Source organism: Strigops habroptila, chromosome 1 (assembly GCF_004027225.2).
Source record: "Strigops habroptila isolate Jane chromosome 1, bStrHab1.2.pri, whole genome shotgun sequence".
Lineage (NCBI taxonomy): Eukaryota > Metazoa > Chordata > Aves > Psittaciformes > Psittacidae > Strigops > Strigops habroptila.
In genome coordinates, this window is record NC_044277.2 from 154,579,444 (window position 1) to 154,605,958 (window position 26,515).

The following is a 26,515-nucleotide window of genomic DNA, read 5'->3' on the forward strand; positions in this document are numbered from 1 at the left end:
GCAGTACCTACATGTCAGGATCCTGTTCAGCCATAGTGATTCTCCCCTCACGTGAACGGCTTGCAGATACAACCCATGAGCTGGAAAGCTGTCAGTCATGATTTCCACCATGTGATACACACCTCATCCATAGATATAAAGACAGCTTTGACTCATTATTGCTAACTTACCAGATTCCTGGAAACCATTGGAAACGGACTATGGCATTATCTTATCAGTACACACAGCCAATGTTGCCAAACTCCCATGGCTTAAAGCATAAACCTTCTGTTATTTGACATTTACTTGAAATATTCCAGTTCCTATCACCAAGCAAATTGAAGAGAATCTCAGGTTTCACACTGAAAACGAAAGCTTCAACTCTCTGTGGTGGCTTCAAAGTAAATCTTCAGGATATAAAACCTATTGTTCAAACACGTTCCTCCCCCCAAAAAAACATCAAACCAACTCAAACCACTGCTAAACTCCCCCAAAAAGGCAAGTAAAAGAAATCCTGAAGTTTTAGTTTGAACATGCTACTCCCCCATTGTCAGTACTAGACTTCAGGACCTATATCATAAGACAGGCTGTACTCTGTGCTCCTTCTCACTGTTTTCTACATATCCCACAGAAACACATGTATGCATTTGGAAGCCAAGTTTGCTGCTGCGTATTAGCACAGCAGGGGAATAATCCATGCCAGCTCTCACACCAAAATGCTTTAGTACAAAAAAACACCCCCAATTAAAAATAAGACAAAAATTCAGTCTGTGGAGTACATGGAACCCTACAAGTTGTTAAGAGACTGAAAACTAAACCTTAAAAAACAAGGGGAGGGGGGGGATTTTTTTAAGGAAATGTTTGAAGCCTTATTTCATTTCCCACCTTCCCTTGACTTCATTTTGTCCCCTCTCCATCTGCACTTCACTTGCCAAAAGAGATACAGTGACTGACTACGTTTTCTGCTCCCGTGTGCCACAGACCTCCATGGGTAAAAAGTTACGCAGACCTACTGTCAGCAGCTCAACAGAGACTGTCAGCGGATGCAATTGTTAATCCTAGGACTTAGAGAAATATGAACATCTGTGTACAAACAACAACACAAAGTCCACTGACCCACCTTGAACAGGCCAGTAAACAACCATCAGTGGCAACAGTGGTCAAATTTGATCAGAACAGGGTGGACCGGAATACACTGGAGAAGATTTCAGATCCTACAAAACAACCAGTTGTCATTTTAAAAGAGGTGACCGGATGACATGAGGAGCAGCATCCCAGCTGAAGCCTCCACCTTGGAATAGCACTGGCTTTACTCCCAGCCTGCACATGAAACCCAGTATTTGCAAACTGCAGCAGGGATGAGAAGAGTCTAGCAACCAAAAAAGAAAGAAAGAAAAAGAAGAAACCCAGAAACATAGCTTTTATTTTTTTATGGTTTGCACCTAAATTCTTTTTCTCAAAGGGGTCCTCTTGTTCCTAATGGATTAACACCAGTATTTTTCACTTTAGTCCCCTGTCAGAAGACCTCATGTCAATGTCATCATCTCCAGCCAAATAAGAATGATGATGATGTTCCCTCTAGCTTGTTATATTTCTCCAAAGCTAGAAGCTTTATCCAGGAAAATAAATGCAGATGGCCTACAGGAGCGCCTGTTTTGTTTTAATACTTTAGAAAAGGCTCACAAAAATGCTCTTTTATCTGTCACGATGACCACTTGAAGTCTTCCAGGATCAACAGCCTCAACCTATGAGCCTCTGAATCATCTGGCTTTCAAACACATGTGCTAAATAGTATCTCATCCCCAGACATAAACCTGACAAATTTCCCTACAATCAAAGTCATTAAACTAACTGGTCTCACTGGCAGGGGGTGGAAAACAACCCAGCTCCCATGACTCAAAACACAGACACACAGTGGTTCCAGCCATCCTTCAATGCACACAATTGTCCTTGTAAAACACAAAAAGTAATTTTCCTCAAATCCTGTAATGAAAACAACAGCCAACAAAGGCAATACACAATTCAAAGGGAACTGAACCTCGTCTTCACAGATAATCAGCTCTATTTCTCAGCTATCAAAGATAATTGTGTCACAAAATCCTCTCTAGGGACTGATAGCTTTATTTTAGGATTAGAGGGGGTCTAGGGAGGATGCTTTAGTAATCTCACTGTAAGGATGTTCAAGAACCTCACTGCTTGCCAGCACACCTTCTCCATTACCCCACTGTATACATCAAATACTTTGTACATTTTAATTCATGCGCCAATAGAAGTTCTTTATTTTAAATAGCTTTCCTGATTTCTCAATAGTTCTCTCCTGTGGGAAATAACTGTACATCACCCCATTATTTGCTATTAGGCTTAAAGAAACCAATTCCTTTTAATTGTCAGTTAACCAGGTATACACTATTTCCATTATTATCTACATCGAGTTTAATTTTTATCAATTAACAGTCTGCTTCCACATTTCCTTACATCTCTCTCATGTTCTTCTTCCACCAGGTCCGCACTCTGTGGGAACAGACGTTCCTCCACCTATCAGTGCACAGTGGTGAAGGCACTGGAGCAGTTCTGTTTTCACAAACACCAAAACCAGTTTAAAGACAGTGACTATGACAAGGATATCTCAGAAGGAATACTTTTGTTTCAGTATGAAACACCGATTAACAACACAGCAGAAATGAGCCCTGGTTCCCCCTGAGGGGTCTCAGCAGTGCTGAGGGCAATCAGAGCTACTGCAGAGTCTGGGAGCTGTCACAGACTGAAGTGGTGGGACAGATGATTTCCAGCACAGTCTAGATGAGATAATTAAAGCCATTTGTGGAAGGCCACAATATGCTGTTATACATAATGAAATCTGGAAGAATACATAGGTTACATGAATTTTAATCTGAACAAAATATGTATTTTAGTTTAATGCAGATGTTCGAGAAACATTTTTTGTTCCTCTAAGATAAGCTCTCCCTACTCTTTCCTCCTTCAATACTTTCTCTGACATTTCTATTCTTCTCAGGTAACCATGGATAAAGTCCATTTTGCTTTACACACAGGAACTGTAAGATCAACTGAATCTATTTCTTTATTCAGTTTAAAGCTCAAGGATTTGACTAGAAAACCCAAGCACCACACATCTACATTTTGAGCATACATGACTTTGAAGAATTCAGTCTAAGCAGACTGCAGGTAATAAACAAGTGGCCAGCTAAGCCATCGTGCTTCACTGACTATAACTAATTGTGCCAAACACAAACCAGTTGAGACCAAGGAGGAAACAAAAAAAGTACCCAAACACCAAACCAACGCTAACAAAAGAAACAACATTATACACTATTAACAGTCTTTGCACAAAATTTTCTGGGCAGCTTCTCCCAAAGCAAAGGTTTAGAACACGTAACAGTCAGGACATGGATGGCCCATAAGTTATGGCCAATTGCTTTACACTTCTTCCATCACTAGGGGATGGACACATAACCACAACGCAAATGCTGCAAGAACAGCCTGAGACTCACTGAGGCTCACATACACTTTTCCTGCTTTTTTTTATTCTTTCCCAATTTATATAATGGTCCCTATATTTGATCCTGCCATTTCTTGACAAATGAGGTGCATTTTCACTTGCACCAGCTTAATTGGCAAACCCTGAAAGAAAATAATTGCTAAGAGCAAAGCAGCATTATGCTGATGAAACAGACCTGCGTTCAGCAGCTAGAAGTGCCTTAGCAGACAAACACTGACTGCAAAACAGCACAAAGCTTTCATGTAACAACTGGAAGACAAAAAACCCCACATTACTTCCCTCCAGAAGTCTCTTTTGATTACTGGAATTAAGTATAGAGCTACTCCTGTTTGTCCCAATACCACTGTCTGGAACAAAACCAGTCTGCAGCTAAAGAAAAATCCTTCCTTCAGATAATAAAATACAAAGTTATAAATCTATTGGGTTGGTTTTTTTAAACCTTATATCACACACTAAGAGGTATTTCCTCCCATTTAACTTTGCTGCGCAGAAACTGTGCAATTATACTCTCCATATTCAACGACAATTGGTATCAAGCTTATTTTAATTCAGAGTAAGTTTTCCAAGCTCATACTCCAATTTGTATATAGTTCAAGTCTCCTCTCGCAAAGGCAATAAAGGCTGGACTTTCTGAGAGTTCCCAGTACAGTATTATCTTACGATTTTCAATACATTATTATTAATAATTTATCATCAGAAACACTTCTAAGATTTCTTCTTCATTGTGTTTATCAGAAAATACATTGGAGTACAAATGGCTTCTTTTGGATATTAGTAGACTGAAGGGAGCAACATCCAGTGATAATCTACATAGACAAAAATCTCATCAAGTTGATTTTATGACACCACTCTGCTGTCTAAAATCTTGCAAGAGGTATAGATGAGATTTTGGCTATTTTCAATCAAATCTGGAGATACTCGCAGTTTTTAACTTGGACTCTCCCAAGAATGACTACTACTTCTTGTCAGAGCCATGTCCTCCTGTTCTCTCATAGTCTGAAGCCCTTATGAAGAAAAAGAAAATTAAGGCAGATCTTACTGTCCTAATACTATAGAGAAATAATAAACACAGATATCAATATATATTAAAATGTGCATTTATGTATCTTTGTATTTTAATATATGCATATCTGCATTTTATGTTCATACATTAATCCCATTTTGTTGGCATCATTTTGGCTGGTATCAGGCAATGCAGTTAATTATTAAATACCACACATTATAAAAAGAAGCCCTAAGCATGCTATGGATTGCTTATGCTCTATATGGATATTATAGATCTATATTATGGATTCAGTGCTCTATATTGCCATGGCTTCAAAAGAAAAACGTCAGTTATAAGTATAAATTAGAAGTTAAAATGCCTAATGAGTAAATGCATGCTAGAGAAGCCAATGAAACCATTTCACATTTCCACACAATGCTCCAAGCACCTGAGTGCCAAATATCCTCAGCTTATGCTCACTTGTAGAAATAGAAATCAACGTTTATATCTTTTGTAAACATCCTTGCCAGCTCTAAAAATATTAAAAGATTCTCCCTCTGTGTTAAAACCCTTCTCAAAATATGTACTGATGACGTATGTATCTTACATTTCCCCATTACAATATATTACACAACACAATTCCTGAAGAAAAAAACATCCAACAATAAAATACCAGTCAGGTATTTTATACTGTCACCCTTATGGCCAACGAGAAGAAGAAATCCTCTTCAAAAGCAGTTACAATAGTCAAGAGAGAAAGGGCAGAAACACAGTTTACACAACCAGCAATAGATTTGCAGCTTTGGCTCCTGCTAATATCTTGCCAGAAACCCTGGGGTTTCTGCATTATGTTTGCCTTTTCAGTGGGTAGCTCCAGGCTCCATGTGATCCTGTGAACAAAAGAAACGGCAAGAAAAGTGTTTCCATGTCTGTTTGTGTTTTACAGGGAAGAAATTATGACATATGCATGAGAAAGAGCCAAGCAGTTCTGTTAAAAATGTAATAGGCCACTCCACATATGCCTAGCCAAGAAAGCTTCATGACACACAAACTAATAAAAGAAAGCAATGAATACACAACAGAAATCAAATATTCAAGCCAATACCTCCAAGGAATATGTCCTATTAAATTTAAACTGGGGGGGGAGGGGGGAATGATATATATTTAATCAAAAAGGACATTCAAAAAACAATCAGAACAGTGAAATTTTTTTGACTACTTTAAATCTTGTTACACAGAGAGAAGTCTCCACAAGTTCAAATATCATTTTAAGAAAACTTCTATAATATCCAAAATTGTGTTTACCTGCTGAGAAACAATCTGTCTTACTTGGCACTAGAAGCCACTAACTACATCAATGATCTAAAAATACTGAGATTTAAATTACAGGAGAGAAGTGCGGGACTGAAGTTCTACAGCCTGTAATACATTCAGTTTCCACTGCAGAATGGCCATATCATCACACCTTTTCACCGCTGTGCTCAGCAGCAGAGAGCAAACAAAAACATGATTAGAAAACACAACACTGGAATGGTAGAAGAGAACATGCTTTATGGAACCTGAAGAAGAAAAATGGAAGTGGTGGGACTTACTGACTATGACAAGTTTATACATATGTATATACACATGCACACAGACACATACATATAAAAAAAGAGATGGCTCTATGCTACAGATTCTTTAAAGTAAAAATGTAATTCCAGGCTTGATTTCCACCTTAAACAAGACTGCTAAATGAAACCTTTATTTAACAGTTTTTGGGAAAACAAGAAAGTCTCTCATAAAATTTCAAGAAGGCAATGCTGAGATTTTGGAATTTAATGACTACTTGGGAACTTCAGCTGCCCCAAATTCTTCAACCAAAATTTCATATTGGCTGGTTATGAATATTTAGTAGAATTCAACCACATAATCCAGTGACTACTCCTCCACCACTCCAAACATTTAAAAAAGTCCACCTGTAAATGAAGTATTTTTCACCCATTTAATCATGTATTGGGTCTAGGCTGACCTTCCCCTTCCAAGAACCAAAACCATCATTTTGTGTAAAACACAAAGCCTGTTTGGTCAATACTTCTCTAACACGTAATGCTATGCTATTTGAGCCTCAGGATTTATTTTGATACCTTCAAGATTTTAAAGGCTGATGAAACATGACACAACTACAAGAAAGGGCAAGTCAATAACCACTCCTGTCACTGTAAATCCAGCTCTGAGGAACTGCGATCCTGCTTGCAAATCACCCTTCCTAATAAAAAAGGCCTTATCCTTTGCATGTCTTATTGTAACATGTCAGAGTGCAACGGCAAGAATTTACGCCCTTGTCTTTACTTCTGACATTAAATATTATCTGCCCAAGACCTTTCTGCAAAAGACAATAAAAGCAGCAAAACGAGCTCGCTGTAGGTTTTGCTTCATTTATGACACATTCTATAGCAAAACAAACCTTCTCATTGAATATTGATTAAAAACCTGTCTCTACTGTACAATTTGAAACCCTGAGAAGAAGGGAAAGGGAGAATCATAGTTTCAGACAGAAGAATAAAGCAAGGGAACTATTCCACAAAGGGTATTATAAGTGCTGCGGGATCTCAGAACCACGCAAAGCAATTTTGAAATATGGTTTGTAAGTATCAAAAAAGAAAAAGAAAAAAGAAAAAAGGAAAAAGGCAAAAAAAAAAAAAAAAAAAAAAAAAGGAAAAATCCCCAGTAAATGTGCTTCACTTCAAGATGTGGTTAAAACACACGGGGACTTGTTATATACCATTCTATGATTCTATGGTATATAGGTGACAACTGCAAGAAGTTTAGAGGAGCAAGCGTAAATGATCCCACACTATCAGCGCTGCTGGAGAAACACTGGACTTTCAATAATGGATGACTTCCATACAGAGCCATATGATGGAGTGAAATCTTTCACCCTTTATGAAAATGAAATTATCCCAGTCAAAAATATCCAAACTTTTTATAAGAAGCTTTTCTCTGTGACTGAGTCATCACCTGACAGCCTAAAACTGATGGTAATATATTAAGGGAAGACTTAACAAGAATAATCTTATAACAAAATCTATTTGAAGTTGGCTTCAGCTGCCTCACTTATTTTCCAAAATTCTTCAATTAAAGTAGTTGTATCTCTGAGCAACATTCTCTATCTTCCCCTTAAACTTCAGACTTCCAGAACATCAGCTGGATTTCTTTTTGCTGAACAGGATTAACTGAGCTGAAGTTTCTTCCTTTTGCTATTGCCTAGGCTTCTATGTTGCACAGGTGATTTTCCACAGCTCTTGCAGATGGGCATTGGCTTTGATATGCATGTACCATATATACAGAATAACCTGACAAGTTTCATTTTCTTCCCCTAAAAGTGCAACAGAGAACAAAGTTAATAAAATTGTTGCATAAGTCAAAGAATAAAGTATCAGCAGTAAGTTCAGCGCTGTAATCTAAGTGGGTCCATAGCTGTCATGAATCAGACAACTTGTTAGCATAGTAGAGGCTGTCCTCTAAGTATCTAAGTAACTTATCTTCAGGAAGGACCAAGAACAGGCCCACCAGCAGCTTATATTACTGCACCACGGCGTCCAACACACTAAAAGCTTAACTGAACATCACCAGCAAAGCCAAGTTTGTTTTGAGACCTGTGCCAGAAAATCCCTGATCCTCAAACTCCTGCATACAAGGAGATCTGAACCCACCTCAAGACTATGATCCCAGTGTAACATCAAAGGGATACCTTTTGCTGCAGAACAACTAAATAGATAAAACCTCAAAGAACAGTAATATTTCTCTCTTCTTTCTACCCCTCTTCTGAACCTTGGTTCTCCTAGAGATGGCTGTTGGGTTTGACAGCCAGCTTACAGAAAACACACAAGTTAGCACCTCCCTGCTAGTATGTGACCATAAAAATAGTTGGTTTCATTAACAGCTAACTTCATCTTAACTTACAAGCAAGGAGTCTAGAAGTTGTAGCTGTCAGAGCTACTTCCTCACAGCACATCTTCCAACATCAACACAAGATTATCAGCAGCTGCAAAGTAGCACCTGTGAAACCATGAAAAGCTGCTTTCCAAATATTTCAGCTAACACCATGCTGTTAAAGTCTAATTTACCATTTCAACTAAAACTACAAAATGATATGCATTGCATCCTGTTTGATGAGGAAAATATTTTTTTAATCTGTGTTTATCCAGCATTCTCTACATTTTGACAGGACCTGCTTGGAGCTACCATAATACAGGAAACAAAATCATCAGGCAAAACAAAACAAGTATGTGATATTTACGTTTAGGGGCAAAACCAAATCTCTATTAAAAACTGTAAAGTCCTATCAGCATCCTGTTAATCAATGTTAAACCTCAGTTTCTCAAAATGTAGAACAATAAGGACTCTTACACATTCATTAACCTCCAAGGAAAGTTGAACACTAAAATATCCTTATGAAAATCCAGCTTCTTATAATAAGATACAACTAAATAGGATTTCTGCACTTCAACTCCAATTACAGCAAATTAAACAAAATCATTGTAAATGCAATACCCTGCTGTTGATTACAAACTATCCTGCTGCTCCATACGAACTCCTCTTGATTTCAATGGGAGTCAAGGAGGATGATGGCAGAAAGCCTGAAGCACAACAGTAACACAGACACAGAAAAATGGAGCTATCTTCTTCAGCTCAGCAGGAATAATCAGACCTTTCCACCACCAGTTTCAGGTCAATCTTCCTGGCCCTGTAAGTCACATATTAAAATCTTCATTTGGCTGACAGCTGAAACATTCAAACATCAGAACCAAATCAAACATGATAAAGGAAGGATGAGACTGGAAGCAGGCTAAAAGGAGATGATGACATCTCACCACTGGTCTGCGAACAGAGCAGGGCTTGGTATGCTGCTATAGCAGCTTGGTGATGTCTGCTTCAGCAATCACCCAGACCAGGTCAGTGTTTAGATAATCCCCTGACTTCTACATGGTGCAGCACTGGCATTGGAGCTGTTAGTTGTACAGCAGTACAAGAACCAAATGCTGCCTAGACTGCAAAACAGTACAACACTTCCCAGTCAGCAGAATAGAAATGTAATTTAACTATCCCTTTCCCTGTGCCTGCAAACCAAGAGAGTAATATTTCAATCTGTTTACCTAAAGAAAAAAAATTTATCAGAGATTATTTGGAACTTACTGAGATGTAATGGGAGCTCACTGCTTTATACTTTGCATTTCACTGCATGCTGTTATTTATTTCTTCTTCTATCAGTTTTCATTGCAAAAACCTTAAACGAAGAAGGAGGACTGGTTGCTATGCAGAGTTCACAGGCATACCAAGGTGGCATTCATGGCCTGATTTTTATCACCAGCATGCACAGAAAAAAGTTTACATGCAGAAGGAAAAATACATTAATGTTACATTTTCAGAGAGATTTTAAAAACACAGAAGTCAAGATTTTCAAAGAGATGGCTCCCACAGCATGCATAATGTGTTATAAGGAATATTCCATATTGCTATATTCTGGTTTTTATGCCTTAATACGTATGTGCAACTTAGCCTTGTTATGATTGTTGTGGGAACCATAAGCAGCCATCCTGACAATTTCAATCTCAACTGTAATGTTGTACCAATGAAGTTTTGGTACTTAACCTCCTTGTTTGTTTCAAAAATGAGGGAGGAAAAGAAAGGAAAAGATACAGGGAAATAGGGCGAAAAAAAAAGGAGGAGGAATATTATCATTTCTATGTGTTCCAATTATTCAAGTCCATAGTGAATTTGGTATTTAAAAAAGAGCTGAGCCTGCCAAGTACTGGGAAAACCAGTACTTAGACTAACGTACTTTTAGAACATCACACAGGCAAATAAATCCACTATCCCTTGTAGATATTACTTCACCATAACAAGTCCAATGTGCATTATCACCAACACAGATAGATCCCCTTTATCGCGTTCCTAGTATGATGCAGACAGCCAAAACAAGACCTGTTTTCTCTCAGCCAGCTTAAAAACCTTAAATTTTCCATTAACAGGACATATACAAACATAAAGAACCCCAGATCTCAGTCCTTTAATTGGAGACTAGCATGCCTTGAGTCTCCAATTAGACTAGAGGCATGCTAACACTTGTCTGGATTTAAGATTGTAATGGTGCGGATATGGATTGGGAAAGAATTTCCCTTTGACTAGAGATGGGAATCTGTGTTTGCTGTGGCCAAAGACAGGTGCAAAAGCTGCCAAACACAATTGCTGGCATGCTACTTTATGCTTAATGGTGCATTTTTAGCTATACAACCAAAGGCTAGAATTTGAAAGATTAACAGTCACCTAAAAGATATTATCTGATAGAAGTGCCCAAATTTCAACTGTCAGGTTCAACAAAGGGTCTTTCTCCTTTCCTGGAAACCTTACTTCTGGGAAACATTTAGACCTCACAAAATCAAAATATCAAGGCACTGACAGTAGAAAAATACTGAGGCAGACTAACCAGCATCCGTGCTGGTTGCTTGAAGGCTTGGAATGAAACAACGAGGCAGGACTTGGTGCTAACTGAGTGAAACCTGGTCTAGTCATACTAGCCTACCAAAACCAACACCTCTCTCAAACGTACTTGCTTTGACCAACAGAACTTCTAGAAAAACAACATGTCTTGAAATATTTACCTACCTATGCACAAACATTTACAGGATCAAGCTTCTTACCACCAATTTTATAAAATCAAAGGAAGGATAGCCATGGCAGAGGAAAGGCAATGATGGATCTTTTCAATTATGGTTTTAAAACCAACAGTGAAGGAGAAGCCCAACACTTGAAAACACTCCATCTACCAAGCACAGTTCTGATCCAAGTTGTGGATCAGAACCAGCCTGAAGCTGGTAGAACTAGAGTGCCACAATGAGAAAGAAGTTTTCCTACTCATCAGGATTCGCTCAATTCTTGTCTACCTTGTCTTCAACCCCAAAATCTTGCATCTCCCATGTTTTGGCTACAATCAGAGCATGACAAGAACATTATTGTTCTGGAGGCTCCGGCGTACAGTCATTTTCATACTTAGGACAGCCTAGAACATGAAATATCTGACATTTCAGTACATTGCATGTGCACACATGGGACACGTTAGTTTGCAATTTACATGGCTGCCTAAAAATACTCGTCATATTACGATATATAGAGCTAAGGCTATTGACAAGAACACGGGGCAGTGCTGAAAAAAAACCAAACCAGGAAAGAAAACTAAAGTAAAACCTGAGTTTCAAAGGTATTCTTACTCCTGTTACCTTCCACAAATCAATTAAATAAGTTTAGGTTCATCATTATCATCCTAAAGGTATCAATTTGAAGACATATTTCATTGGGAAATGCTTTCTCACTATTAGGAAGAATGTGACTTACCCTCACCAAAAAAAAACCAAACCCAACACTGATGCCACAAATGCATCTGCCTCCCATGCTCTGTCTACATGAACACTGATCTCTGCCTCTGTTTCTCCATCTGCCTCCCACCTATGTCTGTTCAATGTAAAGGACCCTTTTTTCAGCATGTGGGACTAAAAAGGGAGAAGTTTAATCAGCCTTTGATCTTGGCTGTAAACTCTAGGCACAACTACAAAGTATAACTCTTACGGCTATTCATTTTGGGAGGCTCAAATCAGTGTTTTGAAACCATTTGTAAGACTTTTCTCCTCCTCAAGAGGGCTTCTCAATATAAAACTTCTGAAGTATAAAGTCTCAGGTGGAGCAGGGATAATCAAGAGAGGCAGTTACCGTATTTTTGGTGGGTACCATGACTGGCATTGTAACTACTAATAGGCTACCTCCCAAAGAAGAAAAAAAACACTTGGCTGTCCAAGCATCATTCATAGAGCCTTGTCAGATGGCTTGCATACCGTTGGTAGTGCACACCAGAAGACCTCCTCTGAGGGATAATCTTTCCCTTCCGTTCATTATCAGATGCCTTACTATTACCCTCTGTAGTGTAAAGAAAGGTTTCTCAAGTATTTAACTTCTGGACAGCCACTTTTTTGGAGTTGCCAAGGGTTCAAATGCAATAGGAGAAACCTGTTTCAATTTCAGTGGAAGTAATTTTCTCAATATGTGAACGCTTAATATCTTGTAACAATTGATTCAAATATCAGGCTGCATTGACTCCTTGCCACAACAGAATTAGCAGTATTTCAGCTGAAGTTGTGCTTGGCAAAGCTACAATTCCAGCCCTCCCACAGCACAGTCCTGTGCGGCTGGCTGTAATTCCACCCATGTGCTACACACCCTTGCGATCAGCTTACCTCCTTCTACACTAGAAATATTCTGCTGCCTTCTACTGAAATCAAAGCTCTTCTCATTTAAGTGCAAACATTAAACAGTTCGCATGAGCAACCTGACAAAACTGACCAAAATATGACAAATTTTCTCTCTCAGAGAATTTTCAAATCCTCTGAAAGTAAAAATGTCCACATAATTTTCTTTTACGTTCACTTCTTCAGTTTTTATAATCTCTTATGAAAAAGGCTTGTTGACTTAACCTGCTAAATATCTGTATCAATCCAAGTATATGAAGCAGTGCTGTACAAGAGTGAATTTCATACACCTCATTGGAATCTCTGGCAATTCAGACAGGGGAGAAAACAAACACGAATTACAGTAACGTAGAGCCTGAGGTCTGAAGGGATAATTTAAGTACATTAAAATTTATTTCTGTTTCAAGAGACACAACATAAAACTTTTCAATGGTCTTTAGTTCCTCTGCCAAGCACTTCTCTGAGTATGTTCCAAACTCAAAATTACCTCCCAGGAGAGCATCTCAGGTTGGAGCTTTGTCTCATTGTTTCTGGGTTTGCTCCTATACTATGGATTATTGGTTCCAGATGTGAACTGAGGATGGTAAAAAAGCCTTACATCTACCAAAAAAGTTTCCTTGGTCTTTAGGAGATTCTATAGGAGTTAAAGGGAGTACATTTGCTTTCCATCTGCGGACTGTTTCTTGGAGAAGTCTCAAAGATGTACCATATAACTTACAGACCTCTTTCTCTCTCGTAATGCAGTTTGTGGACACTTCTTACTGTTCAATTTGGTGAAATCACCAAATATTATTTGGTAATTTTGAGCCTTTGACCAACTCTCTTTAGAAAACAAAGAAACAACAGAACCTGACTGGGGCCCTTCTTTTTTAAATGAAAAGTGGTATTACAGGACTGATTTTTTTTGCCTTTTTTCGCAAACACCATATTACATGTGCGCAACTGGTGTGTACACATGACTTTTACAAACTAGAAATGCCATTGGTTTACCTGGTTAAATTTAACCTAATCATTTTTATACCCTCCTTCTATCTTAGCTCTATTTTACTGCTCATGACCACAGTGAATGCAAAACTTTAGCTGCAGTGAAGTACAGTTGAGCATTCTACATACATAGGTGTGTATATACACAAGAACTCAGGTCATGAGTAAAACAAGGTGAAATAAGTCACTGAACCATGACTGCAGTGGTATCTCCTTGTACATGTGGAAGCTAATGGCAGCCGAGTATCATCCTACTGGGGACAAATAGGTAGCGATGTCCTGTATCCACTGACACACACGTGTAACTTAACACTAAAACCTTCACAACTGCTCTAGCAGATCAGACCTAATTTTTTTTCCCAGCACTAAGTCCTGAAGAAACATGGATGCAGACTAAATAGTGACACATGTGGAAGACAATTTCTGCTTCTGACACACTATAAATTTACTGAATGCAAGTGCACTTTTAATTGCCCAGATGTTGGATAAACATTCTCACTAGACAATCAGAAAACCAACACAACTCAACCTACACTTTACCATTGTAGGAAAACATCATCTTTCAGCTCTACTGGATGACACTGAAGATTTTATCTGGCAATCTTACTTTTCAAAGAGCAAATTAATGCTAAATACGTTAATGTTTTACTGCTGCCACGGGCTTGTTTGATTACCAAACCTGGCTTTGGACTTTATACCTCTAGGTTTTTGCAAAGTTCAAAATGCAACAGACATTTTCAAGAACATAAGACACTATTAAAAAAGCAAACAAAGCACTCTGCATCCAAGGGAAGCTGCTCTCGCACAGACAGGGAAGGCGGAACAGTCGTAGGGGTGTTCCCTGGTTCACTGAGGCATGGGAAATGGGTAGTCTCATGGTGTCAGAAATACCAGAAAATTCAAAGGAACTCAAGGGCAGAGACTCAGGGTGTTACTCAAAACAAAAAGAGAAAGACTGGCTGGAGTTAGCTGCAACTGTAGTATTTCCAGCAGTAACAGAAAACTTGGAGACCAGGAGAGGGACAAAGCTCCAGGCCAGCTGGGAAAGAAAAAGGATAACTCCTGGTTTAAATTAACCCCCTTTTTTTTTAAAAGCTGAGGACAAAATTGGAAAAGCAAACACGCTTGTCCCGGCCACTTATCCATGGCTGGTACCTCCTTGCACAAGCAGGGAAAGAGGGGATCCAAACTCTGGCACAAAGGAGGGTACCTGCAGCACAGCAGTCAGAACTGCTCCTCAAAATGAGTCTTCAGCAGCGCTGAAAAAGATTGCAAAAAAGCCTAAAACTAATGGCATGGAGCAGTTATAGAAGAACTAGTAAGTGCAAGAAGAAGAAAGAATTGTATTTTTATCCAAAAGCCACTGATTTAAGCAGCACGTCCACACACAAGCCAGTGGCATGGAGAACTGGTTATCTCAGTGCACAAACTGCAGTGACACCCAGGCCACATCCAAGAGTGACCCGTAATGCTGCTGCAGCCAGGGGAAGCTTTACAGGTAAAAGCCAGGACCTCTCACACACACAGAGCCCAGCAAACCAGGCAAAGCCTGGGCTTCAGTCACTTCCGTACGCCAGCCTCCAGAAAAACCCTATCAAGGGAGAAATAACAGATTCTAATGCAAAATAAGAACCTCAAGATGAAAGTTCAAAGAGAGATGTAAAAGGCGATTAAATTCTTATGCATACCTATACAATCACTACAATATCATGCTTGAACTGTTTAGAAAAGTATTTACATTCCAACAATAAAACACATACATAAAGGATCCGTTTTCATTAGTAATTATTATCCAGCTGCAGCAGGATGAGTATTTTTGAAACATTCAGTAGAACTTAGCACAGGCAACTATAAATAATTATTGTTTATTAAAAGGGGATGACCTTTCATAAACACTCCACACAAAGTGCAGATATAGACACTAGAGGAATTCAGATGCCTGTAACAAAACAGGTCACATCCACTTTGTAACTATCTCAAAAGCTTTCTCCTGGAAATGTTTTATCTATTAAACTTTGTCTTACAAAATAAACATCTACCTCCTGAAGTGAAAGCTGTGTGCAATGCTCACATCTGGCGTATGTGGTTTGACTTGTACATACCATCAGGGTTTTAAAAAAACAAATAAAAAAAGCCCCACACTTTGAAAAACTCTCCTGGACATAGGCCTGAATGCACGCTGTGCATAAGCAAATGTTTCTAGATTTATAACAAAAACCAGCTGAAAGAAATCTGTCAATTCTTTTTGAAAGAATTGACTTTGAAAGTCAAACCTTTGCCTCAGGAACTAAAGCTTTTACATTTTAACATGATTCTGACTTTTTATTTTTTCTCCCTTAACATATGATGAATTTATTTTTCAAATTCTGTTTATCTTGTGCCTGTTCAAATTCTTCAATGTTATCACCTGCTATAACTACAAGAAACATATCATCACATGATTTGTCTGGAAAAGAATCACTACATAAAGGCAGCAACACCCAACACTGACAGCAGAGAGGAGCGGCAGCAACAGGAAAGCACGTGTCTTCATATCTGCTGTGGATTGAAGGACTACACACAAACAACAACTGTGACTGATCTAACTTGTGAAGGCACCATAACTTGGTTGTATCTGCCAATATTAGCACAATAGAGGCAACAGGTAATTCCTATAGTGCCTCGTTATAACAAGTGCCATAATCTCAAATTCATAGAATCCCAGCCTGGTTTGTGTTGGAAGGGACCTTAAACCTCATCCAGTTCCAACCCCCTGCCACAGGCAGGGACACCTTCCACTAGAGCAGGTTGCTCCAAGCCCCTGTGTCCAACCTGGCCTTGAACACTGCCAGGGATGGGGCAGCCACAGCTTCTCTGTGCCAGCGCCTCAGCACCCTCACAGGGAAGAATTTATTCCTAAGGAGAAAAAGCACATGAAGGAAATATAAGTAGTGAGTATTTCCTTCTAGATGAGGACACTGAGGAATACAGAAGTTAAATGAGGAATTAAATTGGTCAAAACAAGACCTAAAAGGGTAACCAGTATCCCCTTCCTCAGATCCACGGCCATCAGTCTCCAGTGTCTTCCATCCTCCAGTACCCCCTTTAAACCCAAACATTTCTGTGGCAGGCAGCAAACGTGCATATGAAAAGGAGCCACTAACAAAATTGTAAGCACATTTAAAAAGCTTTTTTGTGTATACATGAAGATGCAGAGCATCAAGAAGTAACAAGAGACCCAGAAGTTCAGCATTTTTAACTGTAGTAATAATAATCCAGAAAAACCTTTCATGCTTCTTTCGAATGATCTCCTGAAGCACATTGTAATTAACTTCAACTTCTGGACCAAACCGTTTTAGGAACTACTACTACTACTACAAGAAAGTAGGTAGGAAAGTGAGAGAGTGAGAGAAATGGTTTTATTTATGCAAAATTCTGTCTACAATACCAGTTTTGCTGTAAATCTATTAGACTGAAATAGCACTTACAAGTAATTTGTAATAATGGCTCATTATTATAAATGAATGAACTAAGAAATAAGCAGTGTACAAGCCCGCATCATAACACTGACAATAAACATGGGGAAAAACAAGTAATTATATCAGCACCTTAATACCAAAGTGATGGCATTTTAGTTATTTCCAACAAACGCAGTATTGAAATTGGATGGCTATTCTTTGTTGCTGCTACTGGCCTGATTAGCAGTACCTACACTTCCTAAACCAGCTTCTCACATTTCATTTACACAGGAGGAGCATTTCTCTGGAGTATCTTGAGGCTCGAGTACAGCAGATGTATACCCATTAGAGTACACGACAGAGCATCAGTGCAAACTGAACAAGGCAATCCGTACGGACAATCAGCACCAGTTCACTTCAAGTCTGCCTTCATTACCCAAGTTAGAATTCACTCCTGGTGCTTTCCTAAGCCTTGCTGGGAACATTCATTTATACCACTGGGTTATCCTCCTTATACTACCACATAGTACAACCATTAACATATTGTACAGTCGTACTTGGGATCACCAGTTAGCGGCTGGACAGCTAGCTTTTCACTGGGGAGTGAAAATGATGCCCAAAGCACATTTTTTGTTTAAAAACAATTCCTTCTGGTTTGTTTTCTTCCTCTATTCACTCCCCAAATGAATCTTTGTTAAGAAATTTCACACCGATGAGAGATGGCTGGTTGCCTAGTCTCCTGCCCGAGGGACATCCATGCTTCCTAAAGCTGACTGTGAGGAAGGGAAATTCAGTGCTTCAGAACGTTAAGAAGAAAAACAAACAAATCTGACCAACAGGGATTTCTATTACTTCACTATCTTTCTCCAAGTTACTGTCTCATAGTAGACCACTCCTGAAACTGTTTCATGCTAACTCACTCACAACCCACCCATTTATCTTTTCTTCTTGGAAAATGCATTTTTTTGTGAGAATTTTGGTACAGCATGCAGCTCCCCGACTGGTACCATCTGTAGTACTGGAACTTGAAGCTATTCCCAGTGTCAGAAAGGCCCCTTTTTAAGACATAAATATTTTTAAAAGCCTTCACTGGAAAAGAATAGCCCAAAGTTATCCAAATAACCTGAGAGAAGCATTTGGGAGTACTGAAAATCTGACAAAAAACCCCAACAAAACTGTCCTAGTATTTCACCACAAAATCCTTTAAAAGGCAGCAGTCCTGTTGTTCTGCTAGTGACTTGCAAACACATCTTCTCTCTTGGCAGACTGGTTAGCCAGTTTATCAGAATTTATGCACTCTTATTCACAGTAACAGCATTAGCCAAGTGTCACCCTCCTCATCTTAAAGCTTGGGGGGTTTCTTGTTTGGTTTTCCTCATCTTGTCTTTATTGGAATGCCAGCAAAAAAATAAGTTTTCAACGATAAAGTTTCGTTTCATTAAGCTGTCGCTGGTGAGCACAAGAGCAGGGACTGTCCAGACTGCATTTTGCACCTGCAGTCATTCTGGTGGGCTGAAGACCACAAAGCAAGGTTACCATTATAGCAGCTTCCCTTAGCACATCACAGGAGTTCACCTGTTCAAATGTCTGAATTTAGCAGAAAGCTGGAAACAAGCGTTTTGCCTGTCTTCTTCCAAATGCAGTCTAGTGGTTCTCCTATCTGCTGCACTGCAAGGGCACTTCGGCAGCAGGACAGTAATTGAGTCATTTGGGAACTATCCCAACTTAGTTTTATTCAGAAAGACAAATGTTGTATCTTAAGAGACCACAAAATATGTGAATGCACATCTTGGAAGGATCTGCTAGCCATACCATCTTTCTCCTACAGAAACAGAATCCAGTTGCATGTTTCTCCAAGTTGCAGCAATAGAGTTATAGGGGCTAACATTTTCATGGCTTTATTTGCAAGAATTAAGACTAGAGAATTAAGTGAAAATAAAAGCAAGAGCTTTCCTTCAGTCTACTTAATCCTAGGCTACATGAAAAAACAAGCCCATCTCACTGTGGTCCAGGTCTGTGCTACTACAGACATTCACACACCTGCTTCAAAAAAACCAGAAAGCCCCTCTTCTCTTTAGCAAACAACCAAACTCAAGAATACAGTTATCACTGAGGAGATTGGCACCACTATTTGCAGAATAAGTGATTTGTTAACATGACATCCCTCTAAAACATGGAATGACTCCACACAACACTGAATTTTTTTCTTGAACGGGTGAGAGACTTCTGCAATTCAAAGCTGCTGAGAGATAACTGACTGTCCACCAGTCTGGAGATTAACCCATTAAAAAACATATCAGTTCGTAACTACTATCCATCATCTGCTCAGGCTGCTGCCATCATTTCTTTATTAGGTTTTGCAATACCCAGAATGATACTTTCATAATAAACTGACAGAGTACAGAGGGCAATTAGTGAACTAGGCACTAATGGCAATCAGATTACTGAAAAACAAATAAGGGAATTAAATCCATAATTGGCAGCTGAATACAGGCGCTTATCCTGCTATATCTCAGCAACACAAAACAAACACACGCACAAAAAGATAAACAAAATATAGATGTAGAAAAAGGATTAGATTTCCAGGAAAAAATACATTTCAACTTTCAGAGGAGGGCAGCAAACCATGCTCCTTCAAACTGTCTTCCACTCCAGAGAGACATCTCAGCCAACAGTTCCTTTACTTTCCTGCCTTTACAAGGAACTTCTATATAGGTATTTCACAAAAACAGATTATGTATGTAGTACAGGTCCTCAAAGGCAGACAGCTAGATATCTTTATCAGTAACTATCTCTATCATCAATCAATCTCCTCCACTTCTGACCGGGATCTGTGGCTATGTAATCATTATAATCACAGTCATGAGAAGAACACATAACCACCAGCTTCTGCTGCTGTTGCCAAGCTTATTCAACAAGTGTACAGACACGAAATCGGGAATTCTCCATATGAGAACTCCATCCATTTTTCCTCTCTTTTCATTGTACAACCCAGTAGCACAGTAAACTGCCATCCAGCGTAACGCATGAGGTGCTACGCTGGCTCTTGAGATCTCCGGCTCATATGACAGACAGCAGTCCATCCAAAAGGGCAGAGAGCCAACGTGTAAAACGCCTTTGACAGCAAACACACTGCCAAAGGCATTTAATTTTGTGCTATTTCCTTTATGCTTTATTTTCTAAGCAACCGACAAATACGAAATTTATTGAAAATACCACTAATCCAAGAAAAAGAAAAAAGATACCTACATAAATAGATGGAGCGTTCAGGACACAACATTTTCCAAGAGCACTGAACAAACACACAATTCTATGGAGCTACTGAATCCAAATGGAGGCTCCAAAGGAACCCAGGTATACTGATATGAGCTGCATACACAAAGAAGTTCAAAAGCACAAGGTCTTCTAGATTCCACCACAAACCCTTTTGGTTCACAGATGTAATCAGAGCTGTTTTGGCAGTCTCTCCTTAAGAGGATATCAAAACAAAGTCCAAGAGATCTGGGAACTGGCATATTTTGAATAACGATAGTACATTTTATATAATGTGGTTTATTATAAACTGACTGTCCAAATATCTACAGAATCAGTTATTTTTAAAAGTGCAGTACTATATGATGAATAAATCAGTTTTCAGCCATTTCAAACAACGGCAAGAAACTGATATAGACAGAGTAAAGGGAAAAAAGCTGGAAAACGTGGGCAAATAATGAAACCCCAAGAAGTCAGAAGGGTCGGTTTAACAAAGGGACGTTCACACAAGGGTCACAACTTACATAGAGCAGAGGTCCAGCATGAAGAATAGTCACAGACAACTGATGCATGTATGGAAACAGCCAAGAAAGAGGCACAAAACAAAGAAAGAGTTTATATTGGGACTGCAGTCAATTGTCTAGTTTAACTTCCTGCACTTCCAGCCTTTAGGCAGGCTGGTTTTATGGAGGATCCCTTGTTTGTGTGTTACACCTAAGGATGCAGTAAGTCTCCTAACTTCCATGTGCTTTACTTCACACACTGCTGTTGCCAGAATAATATAATATCACTTTCCCTCTATATCTTTTATTTTCTCTGATGAGGTTGTAAGGCTACTTGAATTTATCTCCATTTTCCAGTTTTACAATGCTTAATAGCAATAGCACCTTGAGTTACTGGCCCCCAGATAAGGTCAAAAATGAATTCCTTTTATTAAAATCATCTGATTGGCAGTGGACAGACACTGAAATAGTTGTACATGCAGCTGCCACTCTGAGCAGCACTGGTACATTACACCCATCATCTGCCAGTCCCAGTCAAAGTATCAGGCACAGGTAATAAATTATACATTCCAGGGGAACGTTTAACTATCCACCAGAAGTACTTGGGCCACTTCTCCGCCTCCTTTGTTATGATCTGGAGTCAACACAAATCTAGCAAACATGTTCCCATGCCACAGAATTTGCTAATAATACAGAATCACAGAATGGTTTGGGTTGGAAAGGACCTTAAATATCACACACAACTAAATTGCTCAGTCTGCTGTCATTTTTGAGGTAAGTCAAAGACTCAGCTATTATGCAGTTGCTCTCAGAGTACTGAAGTAAATTATTTCATTTTCCACAAGTTGAAATTGTGCTGTTTAATCAATAAAATGTTTTATTAAGAAGTGCCGATATTTTACTGTCTTATTTTCTGACCCGCTCTTACACTGATGCAGTTTTATTACAGATGGCTTTGAAGTGTCTGACAACAGTAATAAAGACGTGACACAAGTGTACATTATTAAATAAACACAAACAGGAATAAATGCCAAAAGAATCTACATTTTGACTTTCATTGCATGGACATAGAACACAGCTGTAACATAGAAAAGAGTTAGCAGCAATTCTTTGAACATACAGCTCTCTAAGAAATGATCTGTAGAGGAAAAATCACAATTAGCCTTCATGAGTACCAATTATGTTATCTGTTCTCCTTCCCAAAAAAAAACCCTGAGGAGTAACAAGCATATCAAAGAAATCTGTGGGCTTTGCAAGAGGTGGGTGCTTGCCGCATCTTCCTCCCGCATTGCGGAAATGATCACAGCAAAAGGAGGAGTGGACAGGGTGTCTGCAGGAACCACAGCCCCACCGCTATGGCTGTGTGGTTACCAGTAGCACAACCACAGGCAGCCAAAACGCTGCATCCAGATTTGTCTCTCAATCTGCTCTTTTCAACAAATCTTTCTCCATTAACACAAAGCCCTTTACAGAAAGGTGTGAATTTATGCAGTCACAGGGCACATCATGCTATTTCAGTAAATACCTGGCTAATTTATGAGGTTACTGGCATGCCAAGACAAGAGCTGTTAAAGCTAGAAACTAATTTATTCTCATAGAGGAACTGTCTACATACTAGAGAGTCCAGGATCTTACGTGCCTCCCCATGACTCGCCCACCAGCTTCATGCACTGACATTAAGCCAGACCAAGTACCACCATCCACCCTCATGTATGCTGCTGTGCGGCTGCTCTCAAACCCTGGCAACAATTTTGTCATCTTCCTTTCTCTTCTGCCAGGCAGGTGGCAGACAGGAGCAATACCGCAACAGCAAAATCAGGAGACGTAGATCATTTGCAATTCCTGTAACCTCAGATTTGAGGAGATCAAGAGCGATTGCAGAGGAATCGTCACTTGGTCCTGATCCTCCACGCCAAGACAGGGATCACATCGCATGCGTAAGGATTTTTTTTTATCAGAAAACAAATGATGCTGAAAGGGGGTCTATAGGTTTACATCTATATGCTCATTTGATTCAGCATCATTACAGACCATCTATAAATTTTCTCTGGGTAATCCAAAACTCCAATTACTTAATCATCAGGGAACATCTCCTGAAAGTCCTCCTTCCCTTTGCTGTCCTCCTACTTGAGATGCCCCACAACCCAATTTCACATTACAAGCAGCACTACTGCTAATCCTCCATTATGCCCCCCACCGCTCCCTTCTCTCAGCCTTTGGTTTTGAGATGGTTACTTCAAGAAGCAGGTCATTCAAGGACTTCTTCTAAAGGCTGTCATTTTCATCAGCACACAGATTAAACAAAAGTTACATTATCCATCAGTAATAATTAATTGTCTTCAGTATCTAATAGGATTCTTACACTGCTTGCCACAGTTCCTGTCACTAGAGACCACTCCATTTCACTGCTCAGATGCAGAACAGATTGCAGTACTGTAGTGGAAAAGCATAGAGGTACATAAAGCTGGTAAATACAATGCATTTTCCATATAGACTTGTTTTCTATGAACTAAACCTTCCCCAAAAAACATACCTGAATCAAACATGGTTTCATTATCGTTTTCCTCATGGTCATATATGTAATGAAATACAGTACTTGAAGATGCCATAAAGTTACCCATTATGCTTTCCATTTAGATCTAAATGTTTACGATTTTCCTGGTTTTTTGTTGGTAGGAGAAAGCTCTGAGCTTTTCTGAAAGGAACAAAACTCAAAAGCATGAAAGTCAGACCTCCTCACTTCAGATTTCATGGTTTATAAAATACACAAATTATAAAGCTATCAGACATTTCCTGGGCTTACATTAAAATCTGTAGTGAGCCTTTAGAGTGGACTATTTTATTTGATATGTTTCTCCTAAAGCTTTTATGGCACCATAAACATTTCTGACTCCATGACAAATACTTTATAATACATTAAGCAAGCTCATTCAAACCATTTTAAATGTTATGCCAGTGGCAATGTATTTAGAAACAGAACAGTCACTCGAAAATGGAAAAACCTTAAAGTTTAGTTTGAACCACTGCAGTTAGGATTTATTTTTGTGCAGCTGAAGGCACAGCATTTCAAATTAAGTTCAATGGCACAAACACCCCAAACGCACAAAGTAGGCATATTCTCCAGAAGCACATTGTGCTATACCTATTCCACATGACAGCAGATTCCCCAGTAAAACATGAGTTTACTGGGGAGTTTGCACCCCCAGTAAAACTTTCTATTGAATTCAATATTATTTAGCACAGAGCATTTAACTATAAGAATTTAATTGTATTTATAACATGCTTCTAATCACTGCAGTTAACTGCATTAGTTTCATTTGACTGAAAAGCCTCGCCATCCCCCTTTACGCAGGAACAAATTGTGATAACTTTCTTCTCAGTAAATAAAGTATCACACCATGAGAAGCTCTGCAAGTCACCAAAGATGCACGTGCTCCCTGCGAAGAAAAGCACCACAAGCTGACTCTCATATTTAATGACAAATCAAAGTTTACAAAATGTTTTCTGTATTGAAGGCACAGGAAAACTTCAACTCAGGAGGCAATAAAAATACAACTACTGCAACAGGATTAATAACAAAATTATTAGCTGTTCAGGCATGCTTTTGATGACAGAATTAAATTCCTAGAACATAAAACTGGCTCTGATGATTTTATGACTCCAGTAAAAAATCACTGCTGTGTGTCTCTTAAAACGGCGATGAAACAGAAGCCTGAAAGGAGTTGATTCGTATATACTTGATTTTTATGTGTTAGCCTAGATTAAAAACAGAAGACAAAAACTTTGAGAAATAAAAGCCAGAGCATTCAACAGTGGGGGAAGGGGGATGTTTGGGGTATCCTGTTTAATTGCTTATTATTTTTTAACACCGTCCTGCTGACCATTTAAACTTTCTTTTGATTCAAAATCCTGAAGGCATCCAATTTAGGACAGAGACAGTTTTATCAGTTGGAAGATGTTACCAAGCTTCTATATTTTTAACGCAAGCACCGTACAAACAGCTCATAAATAAATCATATTATTGCCCAAGACTAAGCAAGAAATATACTAAAAAGCATTAAGTTACAAGAATACTTTACAAAGGACTTGGCTTTCTCATGGTACTATTCTCGTTAACTGTGACTCTTGGCCTGAAAAACTCAAGAGCAAACATCTGATTTGGAGAAATCAGCATAAAAGTGTCCCAGTTTCTCTGGGACGGCATTTTCTTTCGCTTATAAAAACGCACTTCTCACCTTACATACTTCAACATATGCTATGTGAACGTGTCTGCCCCAAGAACAGCCTGATGTGGTTACTGCCTCCATATATTGCCAGAGACTAGCAAATACTCTAAACCCGCTTCAGAAAGCCACTGGATATCCAAATCATCAATTTCAAATTCCCAGCTGTCACTGCCTAACTACGCCTTCTGCATTTCAGCTAAGTCATGCTGTATGACATTATCACTCTCACACTGCACAGCTTCTTCAGCATTAGCAGAAAAACCTGTGGGCTCTCTAGGATTGAGTATTTTTCACCATGTTGATCACAGCAATTACCTCATCTAAACAGCCCTTACGTACTCACTGCTGTAAAATAGGTTGTTCTGTTTACTTCTTGTTTCTCTGTTTTTCTCCCCATATTTAGACCACTTCTTCCTCTCAGTAACAGGGAATTTAGATGTAACAGAGGGAGGGGAAAAGAGTGATGTAACGTTTTCATATACCAGTTTATTACTTATTTAGGAATCTAGAACGATCTAACATGGGTTAAAAATCTCACTATAGATTAAAACCCAATACATTTGAATGAAAGGAGACCTTTTCAGTAACTCCTTTTTCCAAGGAACAATAAAAAAAGTGTACTGATGGACTGCCTGGAAACCACAGCAGTGAAAAGGGAAGCAGCAGTAAATATTGGTAACATTATTAACAGGCAGAAGGCGGCAACTGTGGTAGGACACTATGGAAGTGTTTGCTCAGGGCTTTTTCCCCAAAGGTGGCACAGAGCTTCAATACTCTTCCTCTGGAATTAATGCAATTTGTAATTTCAGATTGCATACGCTACACCTTAAGTATTAATATAGCTAATTTATGTATTCTTATAAATAAGCCAAGGAAAAATGTAGAAGACCTCTGTACAGGGAGCATTCTTACACAGGGCCATCAGGAATGCATCATCATGTTTACCTACTGTAAAGCAACATATGAGCTAATGTGAAGTTTCAAACGTCTAAGAAAACGATGAGCAGCTTAGCTCTTAGGTCCTGTAATTCAGTGGTTTGGACCTTCACTGGCAAACGAGGACTTAACTTGGCAAGAACCCACTACAGATGTTATTTATAAAAATAAAGAAGTCTTCATTAAACCAGGAAGTAATGTAGGTTTATAGTGTAATGTCTGGTTTATTTTTCTAACAAACTGTGTGTGCATTCACACTGGTACACTCACGCAAACCAGGGTGACCATTACTCCAGTTTGGGTTTAAATCTCTCTCTTAAACAGAGCCCAAGACAAACCTATCCTGTCCATGAACAGTAACCAGTATGTCTGCCTGAATTTACAGGCATGTTTAATATACTAAAAAACAAAAAACCA

General features: G+C 39.0%; 1 protein-coding gene across 27 annotated transcripts in view; it reads right to left on the bottom strand.

Moving 5' to 3' along the window:
- The window catches only part of ARPP21 (cAMP regulated phosphoprotein 21), a 404,051-nt gene that overhangs the window by 101,157 nt on the left and 276,379 nt on the right, over positions 1-26,515 (bottom strand). The gene's annotated exons all lie outside the window — the stretch shown is intronic.